The sequence below is a fragment of the Amblyomma mixtum genome, chromosome 10, assembly GCF_055824585.1.
Source record: "Amblyomma mixtum isolate Tamu chromosome 10, ASM5582458v1, whole genome shotgun sequence".
Classification (NCBI taxonomy): Eukaryota; Metazoa; Arthropoda; class Arachnida; order Ixodida; family Ixodidae; genus Amblyomma; species Amblyomma mixtum.
In genome coordinates this window covers 169,252,301-169,262,759 of record NC_143021.1, presented here as the reverse complement: position 1 = coordinate 169,262,759, position 10,459 = coordinate 169,252,301, and the positions used below count along the sequence as shown (strand labels likewise).

At 43.7% G+C, this 10,459-nt stretch overlaps 1 long non-coding RNA gene across 1 annotated transcript; it reads left to right on the top strand.

Moving 5' to 3' along the window:
- Nucleotides 1–4,372: 4,372 nt before the first annotated feature.
- On the top strand, nucleotides 4,373–6,902 carry LOC149327698 (uncharacterized). The gene is made up of 4 exons (XR_016286069.1): nucleotides 4,373–5,069; nucleotides 5,392–5,460; nucleotides 5,969–6,033; nucleotides 6,757–6,902. It is a non-coding gene; the product is annotated as an uncharacterized LOC149327698 (long non-coding RNA).
- Nucleotides 6,903–10,459: the final 3,557 nt, after the last annotated feature.

The window sequence follows — 10,459 nt, the reverse complement described above, 5'->3', positions numbered from 1 at the left end:
TGGAAAAGAGTAAAAAAATAGAAAAGCGAAAAGCTGGAACGCACCTAGTTCTGGCACACATCGTAGTGTCTTTTCACAGTGGAGAGGGTAGCGCAACACTGCATCGGCATTTTATTTCCAAACAAAGCGCAGCCGTTTTAACCCAACGCTGGGCAGCGGTTTCGTTTTCTGTACCGTGCCAACATGGAGGACTTAGAAGAAATTTCTTTATTTTGCTTGAGCAAAAAAGGTGACGGAAGAAAAAGCTGCTTAGTTGCAGCTTGACAAAGCTCCCGCCACCCAGACAGCAAGCACTTGCACAGCACATAGTTTTACAAAATTGATAAAACAGTCCTCTGAAAAGAGCAGTCAATTGTGAATTGTCACGTGCAGAACAATAAACAAAACAGACACTTGAAACAAGATTAAAAGAAAAAAAGGAATCCGTGGTACAGGTTAAACAAAAATTTTATAAATTCCCTTGTGCGACATTTGCAGAATGTCTATTTGTTTTTCGTCCAGTTCATTGAGCGCATGCGGTATGGCGTGTTTTAGTCGTTGTTTTCCGTACATTGTACGGGAAAATGGAATGAGCCATGGTGACTGATAGCGAAATGAATAGGTATTTGTTGGTTTTTGTAGTCTAGCTAAGGTCAGAAATGTTTCAGATTTTCCTTGTATTGCATTCTTGTACTTACTTAACAGGTTATAAGAGTACATATCTTCCACTTTTAGAATGCGATGTTTGAGAAAAAGGGGTCCTGTGTGTTCTAAAAATGATGTGTTTTCAATAATGCGGATGACCCGTTTTTGTATTAAGGCAAGTTTATTGATGTTTGACTTGGTGGTATTTCCCCAAAGCAGTATACAGTAGCGGAGTTGTGAATAGAAAAGGGCATTATATAAGAGCTTTCTTGTAGCTAGTGGGAGGGTGTGACGGTGTTTGTTTATTGTACCTACAATCCTACTTAGCTTTGTCGACAGATGTTGAACATGCTCGTTCCAGGACATGTGCTCGGAAAAGAACATGCCAAGCGTTTTCACACACGTTTCCAGCCCAAATGTATACGGACCGAAGGTAATGGTGGGAGATATTCCAGGTAGGACTCCGGGTGCACGAAAAAGAATACATTTTGTTTTGGATTCATTTAGTATCAGGCTATTTTTTCGGCACCATTCCTGTAGATTGTTACAGAATAAACTGGCATCTGTTTTTATTTCTTCTAAGTTTTGTCTAGATATCAATACTGTGCAATCGTCTGCATATATGACAATTGTGCAATCTCTGTAAATTTCTACAATATCGTTGATGTAGAAAAGAAAAAGAATGGGTCCTAAAATGCTTCCCTGTGGGACACCCGATGGAATTTCTTGTAAGTGCGATTTATTTCGGTTTATCTCAACATATTGATGCCGGCCAGTCAAGTATGACCGAATGAGCTTAAGTGAAATACCCCGAAATCCATAGTGCTCTAATTTTTCTAGTAATATTGGATGATTTACACGGTCAAATGCCTTGCTGAAATCTAAGTAAATACCTAAAGTTGTAAGTTTTTTCTCGAAATTTTCCAAAATTACCTCTTTTTGTCTTAAAAGAGCGTCTTCTGTGGAGCGGTGTTTTCTGAAACCGAACTGGTGATCCGTTATGAGGTTATGTTTTCTTGAAAAGCTTTCAATGCGTATATTAACAACTTTTTCGAGTCCTTTAGAAAAAATCGGAAGGATGGATACTGGTCGGTAATTGCTTAAATTATTTTTGTCACCCCCTTTGTGTAAGACCTTGACACGGGCGACTTGCATATTGGTGGGAAAAACGCCAGTAGATAGGGAAGAATTAAATACGTGTGTTAACGTGGGCGCAATTATATCCAGAACATATTTTATCGGTCTTATTTCCATATCGTTCGCATCAACGCTGTGGCTGTTCTTGAGTCCTTGAAAAACATATATTACTTCTGACTGACAAGTAGGGTGAAAAAATAAGCTTTGCGATACTGAACGCACAGAAGAGGAGGCCTCGGAACAGTAGGCCGTGCTTCCTATTTCTACGAAAAATTTGTTGAAGCGGTCCGCAAGCACTGTTCCGCTTACTTCTTGATTATCAATTACGAGGTCTGGTATTGAACTTCCCTGTACGTTCCTCTTTAGTAGTCTATTTAGATTTTTCCAAACTAGGTCGCTATTTTGCAGACAATCACTATCAAAAAGGCGAGCGTAATACTCGCGCTTAGATTTTTTGATAGCTTTATTTAATTTATTTCGAAAACGCTTGAATTCCCTCAGTTTGTTGACGTCACGAGAGTCTACAAAAGATTGATAGAGCTTGTGTTTTTCAGCTATAAGTTTGACTATGTTGCGGGTAATCCAAGGCTTACGGGAGCGCTTGAAACTTCGATGTGTTTTTAGTTTGAAGCAAGCGAAATATTTTTGCTTGAAAATTTCTATAAACTTGTTGTATGACGCATTAGAATCTTCAATTGCAAAAATTTCACTCCAGTTCGTCTGAATAATTGCATGCCGGAACTCTTCCAAAGTATGCGGTGTTATTTCGCGGTACGTGACTGTATGGCATTTTTGGTTCAAGTTATTGTGTCGCTTTATCAATAAAAAAATTGGCATATGATCACTGATGTCAGAGCTTATGACACCTGACCGAATATTACACGATGAATTAGTCACGAACAAGTCTAACAGTGATGATGATAAAGGAGTGACTCTTGTTGGAGTGGCAATGACATTCTGAAAGGCATTGCACTGTAAAACAAGTAAAAAGTCTGTAGTGGCTTCTGTGTTCTTCAGAATGTCAATATTTAAATCACCGCCTATCGTTAGTAAGCAACCACTACAGTTTGCATGAGAGAGTAACCCATCAAAAAATTGCAGGAACGCGGAAATACTTCCATTTGGAGGTCTGTAAATAACAGAGAACATATTTGTGCCTTTCCTAATACAAAGAGTTTCATAGTCGCCGGTAATACAGCTGTACTCCGGTACAATTTCAAAACCGGTTAGACAAGTTTGAATAGACACACCACCTCCTCTAGTATTTTTTCGATTTAAGAAATAATGATTGTAGCCTTCCAGCACAAAATAGTCGCTGTCGTCAGTGTACCACGTCTCGGTCAGCATCAATACATCGAATGGTATAGCACATGCCTCTAGTAGCAACAACAAATCATCATGCTTTTGGTTAACAGATCTCGCGTTCAAATGAATCAGCTTTATCCATTTCTTTGTCTCTGTCGCACTTAAAAGACCAGAAATAGCCTCAGGGCAAATGCTATGAGTACCCATCATTTATCAAAAGGAAAAGGTAGTATCCCAAATTCACGTATACGATCATTTCAACTGCTGTCGCAAATCTTTTGCAGATCACTTTCGTATTTAATCGATACAACCGAGGATGACTCTGTCTGGCGCGCGAAAATGCTGCCATTCCTAATCCATACGAACCGCCAGCCGAAGTCGCGCTTGCGCACAACTGCCTTTCCTAGGAGCTGTTTCACGAACGGACAAAGATGTTCATTTATATAAATTGGTTTGTGGTCTTCTTCGGAATTTTCCTCTGATTCTGTCGCTATGATAGACGTCGTGAGCCTTTTCTTCCGCGACTTATCAAGGACCTTATCGCGTTTCTCTCGTCGTTGGAACTGGACTACTATGTTTTTCTGATTTTTTTCCTTCGTTGGCACACGGTGACATACGTCCACATCACTCGATGATATAGTTCTCGGAGCGCCGAGAGATGGCGCTGCGCATTTCGCATATCTAGAGTCACTCTACGCATATCGTCTATTAAGTGAACGCTGTGGTGATGCGGGACCGTCGTGTGACTATCCGAAAAACTGGAAGAGGTGGACATCAGCATTTTTTCTGCACATTCCATTATCCCCGAAGATTTGGCCACGGAGAGAGTTGGGGCGAAATTCGTGCCGAAGCTGCTCACGGCGGAGCAAAAGCAGCTGCGTGTTGAAGTCTCGCAGGACATGCTAGATTCCACAAACAGTGACCCCGACTTCATAAACACCATAATCACTGGTGACGAGTCGAGTGTACGGGTACGACCCGGAAACCAAATCCCAGTCGTTACAGTGGAAGCATTTCATGTCACCGAGACAAAAGAAGGTCCGCCAAGTGCGCAGCAATGTCAAAGTGATGCTGAAAGCTTTCTTTGACTCCCTCTGTGTGGCACACCACGAGTACGCTCCCTACAGGGTCAAACAATGACCAAAGAGTACTATAGGGACCCAGTCAACCACGGATATCCATGGTAGGTCCGAGTAAGGTCCGAATCTCCAGTGCCAGGCTGGGATGTCCATAGGACATGCCTACGTATGTCCATATTCGGATATACGCATCGGAGATTCTGTGTATGTCCGAGGGACGTTCGTTATCGGATGGCTGGCGGACATCCGCCGTCGGATATCCGAGGAGTATCCGTAAACATCCCTCTTGGGATGTGAGCTTACATGGCATATATATTTTGTTTTCCCTCAGACAAACATTTTAAAACAAATTCTATTTTGCAAATGACAAAACTCACACAATCACATTTCTACCACCAACTAGTTTAATATTCAGATTGATTAAGATCACTCAACTATGGTGTTGATGTAAAAGAACCAGAATTAAACTAATTGCATGGCTTTCTGGCGCCAGTGCTCAAAATTTACGCGCTTTTATCCTGCAGCACTCCTTCGAGGTAACCGAGGCATGTAGCCATGCATGCAGCCTTCCATGAAAACAAAACTGACTAAACTCCTACCAGGAGCCGCGGCGGAGCGATAGGCCTAAAAGTCGATCCAATCCAATCCATCAGTCAATAGCGCGATCGTCTCGTTGAGTCGTTGGTTTTCGCCGCGTGGTGCTCCTTTCGACCTTTACTTTTGCTGCGATGTGCGATTTGTTCGCTCTGTGGTTGCTTGGCTGTGCTACAAATGTGATGTGTCACCTACGCGCTCGAAAAGACCTTCGTTTGCTTCTGAAGCTCTTGTGAAAAAGCTCCGGCGTCGTATTGCACCTGACCCCTTGCCGAGACATGCTTTGTTGCTTTGGATGAAAGAAGCGGCCATGGTGTTACCACTTGCGAGGTAAGTAACTGTGCTTGAAAATTACTTTCAGGATGTTGCTGTGGGATGAGTACAGCGCATTAACGCAGTTGTACTCTGTTGCGCAACTTGTTTGCCACGGGGTGGAAAATACAAGCCCTATGCATTAGCTGCCGCAAACGTGTTTCTCGCGTTTGCGAAAAGTTGAGACGGTGTGTAGTTGCATGGTGTGAATCTTAAACCAATTGCGCGTAGGTTCATAATTGCGATAAAACGGAACGCCCGAAAAGCATAGTGCCAGGGCGGTGTTAGTTTTGCAGTGCTTCGCGACTGAGTTTTTCTTACTTTTCTGTTGCCTTTGCAGTGTGGATGTGGCCCGGCTACCGAGTGTATTGGTGCCTACATTAATTATGCCAAGCCATGGAAAGCACAGGTAGGTTGAAAATGCATATAAAAGTTGTGCATACTTCCACAGCTTATCAATTTGTTCATTAGGCTTGCCAAATGGAAGTCTCCAACCATCCACTACACAGTACTTTGCACTGTGCAGTAGCATTGTTTAGGACAGCTTAACTGTTGTGTTAAATTTGCCAGCTTCAGTCACACATTTTTCACTTACTTCCCAATCACTGAGTGCAATGAGCTCTTGCAGTGCTTTGGTATAACTTTGCCAAACATGCTCACAGGGCTCAATGCTGAGCCAGATAGCAGGACCATATATGGCACCCCTAGAGCCACATATGCTCCTGGATTGTGACCAGACCTCTCTTCCTTACTCCTGTGCAGCTGTGGATCATCAAATATGCTGTCAGTGCCCTGATGCATGATTCATCAGTGAACCCTGTGGGCATTGTATTTTCGACAGAGATTGTGTTTTGCTGCATCGTTGACAACATGCGGTATAAGCTGCTCTCTCATACTTTATTTTCTTGTCCATACAGTGTGGATGTGACTGACCTAAGCTAGCAGCTATATAGTACCTGCAGCGTACAGCAGCAACCTTCAGGTAAGTTTGAACTACAGTGCAAGTTTGACCCTGTCACATAATGGATACTTTCCTTCTGTTTGCTCTGTGCAGTGGAGGGTATCTAGCTATACTGCAGTGTACTTGTACAGTAATGGATAAAAATTTGTGGGATGAGAGTTCTTTGTAAAATATTTTCTCTGTGCTGTTAGCCAGAGCAATTTAATCAAAAGCCTAGAATCATGAAGGGACATGGGTACTCAATCTTATTGAACAAATTTCAGCTGACTGCCTGGCGAGGCTTTGCAAAAATAAATATTTTCGGAAAATCGACATCCAGCAAACTTTTATCTATGAGTGTACCTTGTGCACAACCTAAGTCATTAGCTAGCTTGCAATGGTGTGGTAAGGATCCCTACTCTTACACTTGAATTTTTTTGACCATCAGTACGGAAGTGACTGCCTGTGGGAGTAGCTGTGGTGTCTTGCAATGTAAACGCGTTTTTTCATGAACTGGTACGAAGCTCTGCAGTGGGGCATTTATTTTGCAGTTTTTGGAAAAGCAAAATATTTTGTTTTGCAAGAAATATTCTCACCTCTGTTGCTTACAACTTACTAGTTTTTCAAGATGTAAACATGCTTTCGGAGCTACAGATGACTAATTTACTTGGCACGGTGGAGTTACTGCATACAACTGAATGGTGTCTGTCAAATTTGCTTGCTTTAATGGCATATTCTTAACTTAGTGTTTACTGTTTTCTGCAGAAGACGTCGCCGGCTTGGCTACAAATTCATCATGGTCTGTACAGTGTCCTTCCTGCTGCGTTAACTATATGTACGGCCAGCTTGATGAATTCCTCGTGAAGACTGAAGACAGCATTTATGTCGTAATAAAATCATCCCGACTTTGATATGCTTTGCCATTTTGGTCGATTCCTTTACAGATTCATGCAATTACATACAGCAAGGTGTACGTCCGATTTCCGACACTCTGCGGGCTTTTAATAAGCCCAGTGGCCCTGCGAGGTGCACTGATTGGTGGTTGTAGTTCTGGCTTGCCTCATAATGGTGGAGAATGCATTACCTGCAAATATCCTCAAAAAATCCGCCGGCGGATATCCGAGACGGACACATTCCTGCACATTCCTGCACATTCCTCGCACTTGATTCAGACTTTTTTGGCGAAAAATCAGACTACTGTAGTTCAACAGACTCCTTAATCTCCTGATATGGCCCCCTGCGACTTCTGGCTGTTTCCCAAAGTCAAGAGGACATTGAAAGGAGCGCGATTTCAGACAAGAGAGGACATTATATGGCTGCAACGACAGCTGATCGAGGTAAACTCCATTCCGAAAGAGGCCTTTTCGGAATACTTCCAACAATGGCAGCACCGCTGGGATAAGTGTGTGGAGTCCCATGGACACTACTTTGAAGGTGATTAGGTTTCCAACGCTCCAGTTATGCCAGTTTTTTTTCTTCGGCCAAAGGTCGCGGATACTTTTCTAACAGACCTCGTATGTCACGACATTGAAAACAGTAAAGTCTGTAGTCGGGTAGAACGAAACGGCACATTCCCTCTAAGGAGGCCCTCCAGATAGTAACATCGACGGTACAGCTTTCTGTGGCTACTCAGCCAAGGCTAAACAAGAGAGGGAAGGAAACGGTCCTCTGTTCCCGTGCTGGGCATCCTTATCCCGAGCAAGGAACACCCCACCTCTGACGCCGTTTGAACAAAGACGGTACCCTCTTTGCCCCGGCTCTCCAACTTTTTCCCTTCACCCTTCCGGAACCATAGACCGAATAAAGGAAGCCCACTCTCTTTGGCTTTCCCAAGGGACAGGCAGAGAAAGAAGCATGCGGAACCACCCCAGCCAACACCTCCCCCCACGCACGACGGGGACTAGCAGCCGGGTTTGCCATGGTTCGTTTGTAATCCTCTGAAGGCAGGCGCAGCAGCAAAAGAAAAGCCTTCACGCAGCACGGGTGAAGAAAGGACAGGACACGTGTCTCAACATCTCAACCAAAACCAGTCTCGGGTCGCTGGGGGCAAGACGGGTAGACACTTTCTCAGTGCACGGCCGGTCTCGAGGGGGGCGCGCTCGCTCTTTTTCTTACGAGACGATGCTGTGGACTACATTACGTCATTTATAGCTGCGTCTTTTAGCGACGCCAATGGGGTAATCTCCCCAAGTGAGGCGGCAACACAGGACAGCACAAAAGAGAACAGCTTAGAACTGACTAGTCTTAACTGGGAAAAGGCGGAAGCGAATATTCCTAAAACCACATCCGCAGGGATAGACGAAATTCCAATTAAGCTGATTAATGAACTTGGCCCAAGAAGCAAGGACGCGCTGATAAAAGCATTGGAGGCAGTCATAACAAATCAGCAAATTCCGCACAGCTGGAGACAGAGTAAAATGAATTTGATTTATAAAGGGAAAGGAGATAAGATGAACATAAAATCCTTCCGTCCGATTACGATAACATCTGTTTAGTACAGGCTGGCAATGCAGGCGGTGAAATTAAAAATGCAGTCATGGGTAGAAGGGAATAGGATACTCGGAGAACTTCAGAATGGGTTCAGAAGGGGTAGGCGGTTAGATGATAGCCTGTTCGTGCTTACCCAATGCATAGAAATAGCTAAGGCGGAAAATAGACCTCAGTTTATAGCCTTTCTAGACATAAGCGGTGCATACGATAACGTGAACAGGGAACTCCTGTGGAGCATATTGAAAGATTTAGGTATTGGTGATGAGGTAATTGATTTTCTACAGGAAATCTACCGAGATAATGAAGTTGAAATTACATGGGAAGGGAAAAAAAGTACCACAACTGTAGGGGTGCACAAAGGATTAAGGCAAGGTTGCCCTCTATCACCGCTGCTGTTCATGCTTTACGTGATAAATATGGAAAGAAGGCTAGAAGAAAGTCATCTGGGTTATAATCTATCGTACAGATTAGGCGGAAATGTAGTTGAGCAGCGACTCCCGGGTTTAATGTATGCGGACGATATTGTACTGTTAGCAGATAGCCAGGAAGATTTACAAACTTTGGTTAATTGCTGTGGAGACGAAGGAGACGCTCTAGGATTCAGTTTTAGCGCAACTAAATCAGGTGTGATGATTTTTAACGATACAGCTGATCAGGTGCTTACAATACAAGGCCACGAAATACCCAAAGTGGCCGAATACAAATACCTCGGGATATGGCTAAACGAAGGGCAGATATACACGGAAAAGCATGAACAGGCTCTTAGGGCAAAAGGACGAAGAGACGCCGGGATAATGAAACATAGGGCATTATGGGGGTACAACAAATATGAAGTACTAAGAGGTATTTGGAAAGGAATAATGGTGCCGGGACTTACTTTCGGCAATGCGGTTCTGTGCTTAAGGGCAGAAGTTCAGTCGAGATTAGACGTAAATCAGAGAGCTGTTGGAAGATTAGCACTAGGTGCCCACGGCAAAACCACAAACGAGGCAGTACAAGGGGATATGGGCTGGGCATCGTTCGAGGCACGGGAAGCTAAGAGTAAAATACTATATGAAGAACGCCTGAGGAAATTGGACGATAACAGATGGGCAGCTAAGGTATTTAAATATTTATACAGAAAGAACGTTGACTCACAGTGGCGGAAAAGAACTAGAAAACTAACCAGTAAGTATGCCGGTCATGAGGACGGAGAAAGAAAGAGCATTAAACGACAGGTTAAAAACGCGGAAGTTAAAAATTGGATGAATTCAATGGAAAAGAAACATAGTGTAGAACTATATCGATTCTGGAAAAGGCAGATCAGGAAAGAATTTTTCTATGATAACTCAAGAGGCAGTGCCCTACTTTTTGAAGCTAGATCAGGGTGTCTTAGAACGCGCAGCTACAAAAAGAAATTTAACGAAGAAGATGACACATGTGCAGTGTGTGGTAGATCTGTGGAAACAATTGAACACCTCATAATCAAATGTGATGGTATCCATCCGGATGTCGATGCAGGCACAGTCACTCTTTCTGAGGCCCTAGGGTTTAAAGATAACAATGGTCATGTAAATAAATCCGCAGTGGAAGTCAGCAAAAAGCGATTGGAGGATTGGTGGCTGAAAAGCAGAGATGTGGCATAAGGTTAGAATAGTAGGAAACCGTAGGCAAAGTTGATGGAGAATCTTAATGAGAATTGCCAACACAGTAAATAAAAAAAATAAATAAAGAAAAGCTGAGCATGGTGGCAATTGCCACCACCCCGTTTCAAAGGGGGCGCTCCTATCCATCCATCCATCCATTACGGCCTTCGCAATGGGGTCTGTTTCCGCCTCCCACCGCATCGCGGTGAGGTCGCCACTGCCCCACCGCTGTTTCCGCCGCTCACGCGAAAGGAGAACGCGCGCCCGCTCCAAGTCTGTCCCGCGTGAGCGGTAACCGTCAGGTCCTGATATTTCATCCCTATGCATTATTCAAAGACCGTGCAATCAGCCTC